The 12257-nt window shown below is 48.0% G+C and overlaps 2 protein-coding genes across 9 annotated transcripts in view; one reads left to right on the top strand and one right to left on the bottom strand.

Moving 5' to 3' along the window:
* Positions 1 to 11120, bottom strand: part of LYRM1 (LYR motif containing 1) — a 146201-nt gene extending 135081 nt beyond the window's left edge. The window contains exon 1 of one of the 8 annotated variants that reach the window (XM_078665082.1): positions 10995 to 11120. The gene's annotated coding sequence lies outside the window, so the exon portion shown is untranslated. Of the gene's footprint in view, positions 1 to 10743; positions 10858 to 10907 lie in introns of those variants that run through there. The other 7 variants (XM_078665080.1, XM_078665087.1, XM_078665084.1 and 4 more) reach the window with 7 other exon arrangements.
* Positions 11121 to 11145: 25 nt separating this feature from the next.
* The window catches only part of DCUN1D3 (defective in cullin neddylation 1 domain containing 3), a 109569-nt gene continuing 108457 nt past the window's right edge, over positions 11146 to 12257 (top strand). The window contains exon 1 of the mRNA XM_078665079.1: positions 11146 to 11348. The gene's annotated coding sequence lies outside the window, so the exon portion shown is untranslated. The remainder of the gene's footprint in view (positions 11349 to 12257) is intronic.

A 12257-nucleotide genomic window follows, 5' to 3' on the forward strand; every position in this document is an offset into this window, starting at 1 on the left:
AGGGTGAGGAGGGTGAGGAGTGAGTGAGGGTGAGGGGTGAGGGTGAGGGTGAGTGAGGGTGAGAGTGAGGGTGAGTGAGGGTGAGGGTGAGGGTGAGTGAGTGTGTGTGAGGTGGGAGGGGTGGTGAGGGTGAGGGTTGAGGGTGAGGGTTGAGGGTGAGTGGGGTGAGGGGTTGAGGGTGAGTGAGGGTGAGAGTGAGGGTGAGTGATGGTGAGGGTTGAGGGTGAGGGGTTGAGGGTGAGTGAGGGTGAGGGTGAGGGGTTGAGGGTGAGGGGTTGAGGGTGAGAGGGTGAGGGTGGTGAGGGTGAGTGAGGGTGAGGGTGAGGGTGAGTGAGGGTGAGGGTGAGAGGGCTGAGGTATGAGGGTGAGTGAGGGTGAGGGTGAGTGAGGGGTTGAGGGTGAGTGAGGGTGAGGGTGAGTGAGGGTGAGGGTGAGTGAGGGTGAGGGGTTGAGGGTGAGTGAGGGTGAGTGAGAGTGAGGGTGAGTGAGGGTGAGTGAGGGGTTGAGGGTGAGGGGTTGAGGGTGGGTGAGGGTGAGGGGGAGGGGTTGGGATGTGAGGGGTTGAGGGTGAGTGAGGGTGAGGGGTTGAGGGTGAGTGAGGGTGAGTGAGGGTGAGGGGTTGAGGGTGAGTGAGGGTGAGGGTGAGGGTGAGTGAGGGTGAGGGTGAGTGAGGGTGAGGGTGAGTGAGGGTGGGTGAGGGTGAGTGAGGGTGAGGGTGAGTGAGGGTGAGTGAGGGTGAGGGTGAGTGAGGGTGAGTGAGGGTGAGGGGTTGAGGGTGAGGGGGTGAGGGTGAGTGAGGGGTTGAGGGTGAGGGGTTGAGGGTGAGTGAGGGTGAGGGGTTGACGGTGAGTGAGGGTGATGGGTTGAGGGTGAGCGAGGGTGAGGGTGAGTGAGGGTGAGGGTGAGTGAGGGTGGGTGAGGGTGAGTGAGGGTGAGTGAGGGTGAGGGTGAGTGAGGGTGAGGGTGAGTGAGGGTGGGTGAGGGTGGGTGAGGGTGGGTGAGGGTGAGTGAGGGTGAGTGAGGGTGGGTGAGGGTGAGTGAGGGTGAGGGTGAGTGAGGGTGAGTGAGGGTGAGTGAGGGTGAGTGAGGGTGAGTGAGGGTGAGTGAGGGTGAGGGTGAGTGAGGGTGAGGGGTTGAGGGTGAGTGAGGGTGAGTGAGGGTGAGGGGTTGAGGGTGAGTGAGGGTGAGGGTGAGGGGTTGAGGGTGAGGGGTTGAGGGTGGGTGAGGGTGAGTGAGGGTGAGTGAGGGTGAGGGGTTGAGGGTGAGTGAGGGTGAGGGTGAGTGAGGGTAAGGGTTTGAGGGTGAGTGAGGGTGAGGGTGAGTGAGGGTGAGGGGTTGAGGGTGAGTGAGGGTGAGTGAGGGTGAGGGTGAGTGAGGGTGAGTGAGGGTGAGGGGTTGAGGGTGAGTGAGGGTGAGTGAGGGTGAGTGAGAGTGAGGGTGAGTGAGGGTGAGGGGTTGAGGGTGAGGGGTTGAGGGTGAGTGAGGGTGAGGGTGAGGGGTTGAGGGTGAGTGAGGGTGAGTGAGGGTGAGAGTGAGGGTGAGTGATGGTGAGGGGTTGAGGGTGAGGGGTTGAGGGTGAGTGAGGGTGAGGGTGAGGGGTTGAGGGTGAGGGTGAGTGAGGGTGAGTGAGGGTGAGGGGTTGAGGGTGAGTGAGGGTGAGGGTGAGTGAGGGTGAGGGTTTGAGGGTGAGTGAGGGTGAGGGTGAGTGAGGGGTTGAGGGTGAGTGAGGGTGAGGGTGAGTGAGGGTGAGGGTGAGTGAGGGTGAGGGGTTGAGGGTGAGTGAGGGTGAGTGAGAGTGAGGGTGAGTGAGGGTGAGTGAGGGGTTGAGGGTGAGGGGTTGAGGGTGGGTGAGGGTGAGGGGTTGGGATGTGAGGGGTTGAGGGTGAGTGAGGGTGAGGGGTTGAGGGTGAGTGAGGGTGAGTGAGGGTGAGGGGTTGAGGGTGAGTGAGGGTGAGGGTGAGGGTGAGTGAGGGTGAGGGTGGGTGAGGGTGAGTGAGGGTGAGTGAGGGTGGGTGAGGGTGAGTGAGGGTGAGGGTGAGTGAGGGTGAGTGAGGGTGAGGGTGAGTGAGGGTGAGTGAGGGTGAGGGGTTGAGGGTGAGGGGTTGAGGGTGAGGGTGAGTGAGGGTGAGGGGTTGAGGGTGAGGGGTTGAGGGTGAGTGAGGGTGAGGGGTTGACGGTGAGTGAGGGTGATGGGTTGAGGGTGAGTGAGGGTGAGGGTGAGTGAGGGTGAGTGAGGGTGGGTGAGGGTGAGTGAGGGTGAGGGGTTGAGGGTGAGTGAGGGTGAGGGTGAGTGAGGGTGAGTGAGGGTGAGGGGTTGAGGGTGAGTGAGGGTGAGGGTGAGTGAGGGTGAGTGAGGGTGAGGGGTTGAGGGTGAGTGAGGGTGAGGGTGAGTGAGGGTGAGGGGTTGAGGGTGAGTGAGGGTGAGGGTGAGTGAGGGTGAGGGGTTGAGGGTGAGTGAGGGTGAGAGAGGGTGAGGGGTTGAGGGTGAGGGTGAGTGAGGGGTTGAGGGTGAGGGTGAGTGAGGGTGAGGGGTTGAGGGTGAGTGAGGGTGAGGGGTTGAGGGTGAGTGAGGGTGAGGGTGAGGGGTTGAGGGTGAGTGAGGGTGAGGGGTTGAGGGTGAGACAGACAGAGTAGACGGCGCAAACACACACAGGAGGCTGCACGTACGGCAATCGCAGAAGGCTCACGCACACAGCGTGCATAAGGTATACCTACATAGCAGATGACGAAGTGAATGTACACACAAACTGTGCCTACAACAGTAAATGCATTCCTTTAGAGAACACACACTTAGAGTATACAAAACATGGCGCACGCCTGCGGGCATAGTCACAAATAGGCACCCATACAGTCTGCGAGTACAGCAGACGCATGCACACAGCAGAAGGCAGCCTGCATAGAAAGACACGAGTGGAGCGCACACGCAGGGACATTCACAGCGTCCACATGCACAGAGCGGGGTCACAGCTGACGCGGCGCTCGTGCAGGATACAACACACATGATTGAAGAGAGAGACAACTTGGAGGAATGCTTGTAGGTGTGTGTGTAGACGATGAGGGTGTGAAGCAGCAGGAATTTAATCTCCTATTTTTTTATATGAAATGTTGAGTTGCCCATAAAACCGTGTCTTGTTAAAAGGGTTATAAAAATAGTTATGATTAAAATCCGTGACTCGCTCACTTTTCTGATTGACATTGTATCAGCTGGTATAGATAGTCAAAGCTGTCTAGTAGAAACTTCCAGTAAATTAGTATCGGGAGAGGCGGCATAACATGATTATTCGCTCTGCATAGGAGCTCTTTAGATGATGCAGTCTAATAAAAAAAATAGAGGTTTGCCAATGACATTTTGCTCCAAATTCAAAGATACAGCTAACTGCTGATTTACCTTAATCAGTGACACGGTGAAGCATGAACGCATGCGGTAATGACGGAGATGCAGTTCTTGACCCGAGTTACAGTTTCACGTTTCTTACTGGGGGTTGTTTTGCAACTTTACAGATTGGAATAATAATAATCCACTTTGCTGAACAATATAACATGTGAATTCACCGTGAACCTATTGCAACTCGGTGTAAAAAGATAAAATCCCAAATCAAGACACAAGTATTGTTGCAAAAGGTGGTGTGAAGCAGCAGGAAAAGACAGCACCAACCCTAACGAAAACGAGTCAAAAGAAACACGAGAGACGGCGGAGGGCATTGCTGTGGGGAGGGGGGAGGAGAAATGCGACACGGCGGGCAGGGGAGGGGGCGGAGCGGGTAGAGCGGCATGTGGGTGTGAAGCAGCCGGGGCCTTTGAAGTGAAGTTAAGCTTCACTTCAAAAGGTGTGGGAGGAATGCGGCTGAGGGAACAGACGGCGATTTGGTGATGTGCACGAGCATTTTAGGTCAATGCGCAAGCGCATTGACCTAAAAGCCACGGGCACAGCACCAAATCGCCGCAGTTAGGTAAACTTTGTTTAAAGCCCTATAGTCTCGCTCTGCTCAATGCGCATGCGCATTGACAGGCGAGACCTAAACAGACTTGATTGATATAAATGCTGATAAGGGCCGTCTGCTGGAACTAACATCCAAAGCACAAGGGGAACAAACCTCCACCCAAGCAAGAAATAAAGGCGATCGATTTCAGGGGGAACATGCGATCGATTTCAGGGGGAACATACAACCGCCTCTGGGCCTACTCAGTATACTCAGGCCACAAGAACAAAAGGGACTGACGAGGAAAGGGTCCCAGGGGCTAACTACACTCATAATCCAAGAGAACCCGTTGCAAGTCCCAAGAATTTTGGCAATATATAAACAAACTCAGCCATGGGTCTTGCAATAGAGAGAATTCGATTGATGCGAGTACGTGGGTAGCCCACGTAAAATCCCTCTACACTAACGACCCGGAAACAAACTCAAGAAAAAAATCCTCTCTTGATGAACTGCTAATTGACGAATTAACTGAACCAACGCCCCTCCTTGCCAATGCCACACCAGCTGGAAATAAGGCTCTGAGAGCAATCTTGAAAAAAATACGCCCCAATGGGGCACCTGGACCAAACGGCTTGCCTGGCTCACTCTTCAGAGAGGACATCGACTTTTGGACCGAGAGCCTGAGCCAGCTGTATGCGGAGTGCAGACTTATGATGGACGTCCTGGACTCCTGGAGGGGATCCCTGCTACACCCAATCTACAAAAAAGGGTCATGCACCGATCCTAAGAACTATCGAATGATTGCCCTACTGGATGTGGAAGGTAAAGCATATGCAAGCTCTCTCCTTACAGAACTAACAAACTGGGCAACTAAGGAAAACTTGCTCCCCCTCCACCAAACGGGGTTCCGCCCGGGAGGCTCAACCATAGATAACATCATAGTCCTCTCATATCTCGCTCAACAATCAACGGCCCAGGGTGTCCAGCCTCTTTTTGCCTGCTTTATTGACTACACAGCAGCTTTCGACGGTGTCGACCGGAACATCCTATGGAGCAAACTGGCAGGTTGGAACATCTGCCCGAAACTTCTACAAGCCATCAGATCCCTGTACACCCAGACGTGGGTAAGAGTCAAACTTTCGAGCCAATCAGCCACGGAAAAAATTGGCACAGATCAAGGCCTAAAGCAGGGGTGTGTCCTTGCCCCGCTCCTTTTTAATTTATATACAGCTGATTTGGGCAAAGCTCTTAAGGGAGCAAACCTGGTGACTCCGAAGATCGGGGAAACCAGACTTCAATTGATGCAGTACGCCGACGATCTGGTCCTATTGGACCATACCAAAGTCGGCCTTCAAAAAGGGCTAACTGCACTAGCAAACTATAACGCCAAAAACAAACTGGTGGCAAACCAATCAAAATCCAAAATACAGATTTTTGGCAGATACCCAAACAAGAAATTAACAAAATGGAGACTGGGATCGCTCACGTTATCTACCACTCAAGCATATAATTACCTTGGAGTATGGCTTAGTGAAACCGGCAGGCCTCACGTTCATCGACTCAAGCTCATGCAGAAAGCCAAAATGGTAACCTATGCCATTTGCAAATTAAACGTAACCTTGGAAAGCCCGACCACCACGGCAATCCAACGGGTCTTGAAAGCAAAACTACTACCCTCCGTCAATTACGGTATACAGGCGTTTCCAGGAAAACTGTGGCAAGACCTCGAAAAGATCAATTGCGCAGCATATAAAAAGCTATTTTGTCTACCAGCATGTACAAGAAATACTCTAATTCGCCTTGAATTTAACCTTACCCGACAATCCCTGGAAGAATTGGCAAGCATGGCAAAATATTTTTATTTAACGACAGAAGCTCCAGAGAATTCGATGATGCAAGTAATAAATAAAATATTCACAAAATCTGGTAACCCCTGGTCGGACTGCCTGACTCTAGCTAAAGAGCATCTGGAACTAGCAATAGAAAACTGGGATCCCAACATAATAACATACACAAACATAAAAGCAGTTATGAGAAAACAAGTAAGAACTCGCTCACGAAACCTGGATATTGAAGCCTTGACGATCAGAGGCTTCCACGAATCTTAAAGCTCCCCGCATATTTTAAATGGTCTAAAACCACATTTGGTACAGTCGGTGGGCAGGCAAGCCCTTCAAAGGATCCTGGCTGCAAGACTGCACGCGCTCCCCTTAAAACAGCTATACCCATCCGTCAAAGCTGGACCAGAGATCACGGAATGTCGCCTCTGTCATTACAAGCGGGAATCCTTATCTCACATTCTATTATGCTGCCCTGTCCTCCTGTCAGCTCGTAGAATCCATCTAAGACCTATCCTCCTCCAAATAGGAGTACGGACGGCAGAAGAGGCTGTTTCCCAATTATACCTGCTGGACACTGTGAAGCATATGGCCAACTTCGCCAAATTCATCTACCATGCGCGAACAGCTTTAATGGCCAAATCAACCAAGCTTGTAACTGACTTTTAATGGGTGGACTCCCCCAAGTAGCACCCGTCACCTTACTACCCTTTTATTTTTTATTTTATTTCTTCTTTCCTTTTTTTATTTTTCGTCGTTTGCATTGTTTATATACTTTAAATAGGAAATTCCAAGCCTAAGAATATAGAGTATCAGTTTTTAAATGGAATATGAAATCGTTCTACAACATATATTTAACAAGGACCCCCTGAAGACATAGATAAAGTAGTTCCTAGGTCAGGGTAAGAATCTCATGTGACAGAAAACAACCTAGGCAACCTAAGATATGAAAGACAGTAATTGATGTGAAGGGACACAGGCTGTCAATTATTATGAAAACAGAATTTTATTCTCAGATTTAAAAACACAATAAACAGTGACATAAAACAGATTTAAAAATGTATTAATCAAAAATTGTTACAAAGTGAAAGTAAAAATTCATAAATCCAACATAGTTATTATGATAGATAGATAGATACTATGTATTAATTATTGTATAAATTACTTTATGTACTATGTTGGATTTATGAATTTTTACTTTCACTTTGTAACAATTTTTGATTAATACATTTTTAAATCTGTTTTATGTCACTGTTTATTGTGTTTTTAAATCTGAGAATAAAATTCTGTTTTCATAATAATTGACAGCCTGTGTCCCTTCACATCAATTACTGTCTTTCATATCTTAGGTTGCCTAGGTTGTTTTCTGTCACATATGAAATCGTTCTAAACATGTTTATTTGTACAGATTGCTAAAATTTTAATTAATTAAGCAATAAAGATTACCATACTGTCCAGAGTTAGTCTTATTCTGGAAGCGGATAACTGACGTTTTGACCAGGAAGCAAATAGCTACACCATTGCTTTCTGCGCATTTGATATTACTAGATATACAAGATGTTTGTTGCCAGCATAAAGATTTGCTAACTATACTATATGCCTGCGCTAGGTTAGTTATAGCTAGAAGCTGGATTTCCAAAGATCCTCCGAAAATAACTGAATGGTGGATTTTGATAAACGAAATAAATGTAATGGAACTTTCATTAGCAAGACTTAGAGGCCCTAAGGCTTTGGCAAGGAGGGAAAAAATTTGGGGAACTTTTTTGGAATTGTGAAACAGAGGTTATAAAGATCTGATGAGACCAGCTTAACTACAGTGCCAATATTTTGTATAATATATTTTAGAAATTATATTATGTTTTCCTCTGTCTTAGATGTTAATTGTTAGCTTAAGTTGTTTCTATTTTGTATGTATTTGTTATACTATGAAAATTTAATGAAAATGTTCTTCTTGCAATATCAATAAAATTATTTAAAAAAAAAAAAAGTAACCGCTAAGATAAGCGGAACTCTCTATTTGAGAGCCACTTACTTACTTTGACACAGAAATGTTGGTTCTGTACTAAACGTTGGCACATTTTTTACTTAGAGGAGTCCTAAGGAAACAGACAATTGAAAATTTCAAGGACTTCGTGAGTTGTGTCCTTTTACCACAAGTACGTATTTTTCTTTCTCGACAAAGGCACACAGCACGTAAGCACGCTTGGTGTTTAATCACCGGGAATTTTTTTTTTTTTGCGTGAAAATTTATCTGTTAAATTCATTGTCGTTTTTTACCAACTGACACCAAAAAGCATTCACCATTACCAGTCGTTTTCACATGAACTTGTTTGCAGCCTGTCAATACGCCAGCCTTCCACTCATGTTCTCAATCGTCTTTCAGTTGTTTTTCACCCAATTATCATTCCATTGCACTACCGAGTGTTCCAACGAACAGCAATCGATGTTTCTGATATCCATATGACATGTATTTTTTTTATAGACAATTTGATTTTTACTGAATATCACAGTAAAAGAGTCATATACAGTATTGCATGTTTCAATGTTACTGGGCTTAAAGATGTAAAATTGTACTGAGCCGCTGTCAATTCTATGTTTGCAGAATAAGTCCACTGACGAAGGGTAATGCCCGAAATGCACTGGGCAGAAATTTGTGTTTTGAATGGATGCTACTGAGGAAAGTAAAATCTACTGAACTGAAGAACAGAGCAATGAAAAAGAATATATAAATAAAGAATTTATATCGGACTGAGATTAGGAGACGTCTCCCAAACTGGGGACAACGCTAGCTTTCTTCACACTGACAGGGGGCAGGACACATAAACTCCAAAAGTTATTTTCCCACATAGGACATCACTACCCAGTCCCTCCGCTTGCTTTCACTTTTGAAAGCTGATGTTGCTGTTTGCTCTACGTGCCAGTCACAGACCCTGGTCATAACCATAGTAACCACATCTGTTCGATCCCCATCCTGCAACTAAATGCTTGCAGAGTCAGGTTGTGATAGACTTAACTCAGAAAGGGCCCACAGTAGAATGTGGACTCAAAGTAGCTTGAATATTCTCCCAGAATTCGAAAATAGCACTTTACTTTATATGACAATTTGGTAAAGTGCAGTTATACAGGGGAAATTACTTAATTGGTGTTAGTATAACCCCTGATGTGTGGCACTTGGCAGGGGTGTTTCTGCTGCCTCCCTTGTGCTCCTCTTTTCCCCACATCTGTGTTCTCTCTCAACGGTGTGCATTACTGCCCCCTGCTCTTACCACACACAAGGGAGCTGACATGATGGCCTGCTCCTTTGTATTCTTTCTGCTTTGCTGCACATTTCACACACACAAGCAAGGCTGAACTGATATTCTTCTACTGCTGCTTCCTTCCTCAATGCAGCTTTTTTAGGTCGAGCCTAGCGTTGCAGCGCATGCGCTGTTCGCTTTGCGAGGCATGCAGTATTCAGTATAGTGTGGAAACTCTGCCCACTCTTCCCGCCCATCTTTTTCATTGGCTTAGGTCCTAAATGCTGCCTTACGATTGGTTTTAGGCTTGTTTGTCCCTCCTCATGACAGCCATGTCCTCATTTGTATCCTTCCATGGCTACTAGCCCCTTTACTCTAAGCACTATTTTCTTCCCTGTCTCCCCCCGCCCCCTCCAGCAGTCCTTGACTTCAAGCCCCCCCCGCCCGTGCCTTCTTACCCGCCCGCACTGCCATTGCCAATGCATTAGGTTATGCGTAAATGCGAGTCCTATTGCATTGCACATGCTTGTTTCTCCCAAGAGCGCCTGCCGAGCTGAGCCTCTTTGCTTTGAAGGGTTGCTCTTTCCATAAAAGAGCTCCCTGGCAAGATTTATGGCTGCGTCTGCTACTCCTCCTTCAGGGCCCCATTAGACATAAAATGTAATTTTATCAAGACGGTGTCCTTAAATGTCATAAACAGATTAAACCAAGACTGTGTATTTAGATTGCTGTGTCCTTTATAAATCTGGGTTCTAATCCTATTTCAAGAAACATGTTTTGAGTTTGAATTTTCTAAACATTTGAAACGCTGCTGATGCTTCGCTCATTAAACCTGCATTCACCGGCAGGCCACAAGTCCTAAAAAAAAAAGTGGGGGGACGCGGTCACCTTTCGTGACGTTACGACAGGAAGTGACGTCGCGAAAGGTGGCTTGCACCAGCGGGCTCATTGCCTCCCCTCGCTCACCCCTTAGATGCGATTTTTCCACTCTCAGTGGCTTATGCTGCCTCTCAGTCCCAGGGTCACAGGGTCAGATTCCACTGCCTGTTCTCTGTTGCGTTAGCTTACTCTGAAATCACTTTTAAAGCGCTTGGCCTCTCTGGAATGAGATCCGATCTCGTCCCATAGAGGCCACAGAGTGAAGTCCAGCTGTTTGGCAGGGGGGACGGTGTCCACCTGGTAAAATAGGTGGGGGATGCCGTCCACCCGCGCGGTCCCCCGACTCGAGCCCTGTTCACCGGTTACATTTTGTTTAGGAAGTTATTACTTTTCTAAGTCATGGGTGTGGAATGGTTTAAGGCACTGCATTCAAGTTACGATATAATCTGTAACCTTTCATTCAAATCCTCTTTCTGACAGAAACTCCGGGTTCTGTGTTTTTCCATTTTTTGGGAAATGATGCGCAGGTTTTCTTTTCAGTAACACAACTTTTCTATTGCTAAAACAAGCAGTTCGAATACGTATCATTTTTGACAGGGTCCCCTGCAGATGTTTTTAACATCTATTCTCAAAGTATAAGAAAGTACATTCAAGACAGTATGTACAGATACGCGCACATCCATGAATGCCACCTAAAAGATGAATAAAGCAGTGTCAAATCCAAATCAATTCTTAGGCGAGACGCAATGCCTTTGCCAATGTTTGTTATAAGCTATGAAGTGTGTTAAGCTCGCTTTCTGCTCTACGACAATGCAAGCAGTTGAGGGAAATGCACATTTGTTACACTTAAACTCTTAAATTCCCGCTTACTTGTTCCCAAATGCAGACAGGTTGCAATCACCAAACCCAACCCCACCTCGGAGAAAAGTGTGCGATGAGAAGTCAGGCCCACTCCTCCCACAGAGCAATATCTTATGCCCCCCCCCCCGGAGTGGTGAAGGGCCCGGAAGTGGCGGGCAACACGTCACACTCACTGTCCTCGTGACGGCACAGCACGTCACGCGCACTGTCCTTGTGGGCGCGCGGCGTACACAAGTGAAAACACTGTAAGGCAGACTCACGGGGTCACTGTCACTGTCACTATCCTATGCACAGGAGGGTTTGCCGGGGGAGGGGCGGAGGGCGGGGGGCGGCACAGGCGACGTGCTAGCGACACAATGTACAGGCCGGGTGGCTTTCCTCACCGGAAATCTCTTCAGGAAAAGTGCTCGAGAGTGTCACAGGAAACGACTCGGCCGTGACGTATTGTACAGACCGGGTGGTTCTGATCAGCGGAAGTCTATTCACCAACACCGGTCCCGTTCGCATGGGTGATTGGGGTGTCCCAGGTGCTTGGGGCCTGGGCGCCGTTCACGAACGGGCTAAAGTGCCCCATTGAAGAGCCAACAACGGACTGGAGGCTGGGCGCGCAGCAGGTACATTCATTGCCAGACGTTTCCCGGCTAGGAAGGGAGGAACCAGGCGTCCTCCTCGGGTCTCAGGAAGACTCTGACAACAGAGAGCGGAGGGCTCGCTTTCCGACTGATCCCTATCCGGTCGGCGACTCCAGTGTTGTGCTGGCATCGGTCTGTGGAGACACCTGAGCCGAGCTCCGATATCTATCAGACCGGGTGCGCCGTCCGGCGTCTCCCTGTCCACAGTGGCACACCTCACCATGGCATCACACAGGACCTTTACAATGGCGATTCAAGTGGGGATACCTCATGATAAAATGACATACTTGTGGCTAAGATATGGAACCTTACATTGTCACGTCAAATACATGGTTGTAGGTGAGCCACCGCAGTAAAATGTCACACACTTAATGGGTACACAGATATATAATCAGTAACTCTTTGGAAATCACAGTAAGGAGTCACGTTTTTTTGTTAAGGGGAATGTAAGAAAATGTCTCCCACTGCTGAGAATACAGCTGTCTCGCAACACTCGACTCTAGCTAGGGCACCTGGGGCAGTCATATGTAGCAGAGGATGACATGCCACAGAAAACCATGACATACAGGTTCGTAATCCACCGCGTGCAATCAGACCGCGATAGGTTACCTTTGGAAACTGTCAGAAAGGGTTGTACATAAGGTAGTCACTGATAACATCAGACAAAGTGTTTTTAATGGATAATGTGAGATCATATGTACATTTTATTTTATTTATTTTTAAAGTTTTGTATAGCGCTAGCTAGACCTGTAGGTATCAGAGCGCTTCACATACATATTGTGCAAAGCTGAAGGGCCTAACAATACCTAGAAGGCTGACAGTAAGTAAAACCACAGATAAAGAATACAGTATGAACAATAAATAACTGTGCAACGGAGGGGGAGAGAAAAA

Source organism: Lissotriton helveticus, chromosome 10, assembly GCF_964261635.1.
Source record: "Lissotriton helveticus chromosome 10, aLisHel1.1, whole genome shotgun sequence".
Taxonomy (NCBI): domain Eukaryota; kingdom Metazoa; phylum Chordata; class Amphibia; order Caudata; family Salamandridae; genus Lissotriton; species Lissotriton helveticus.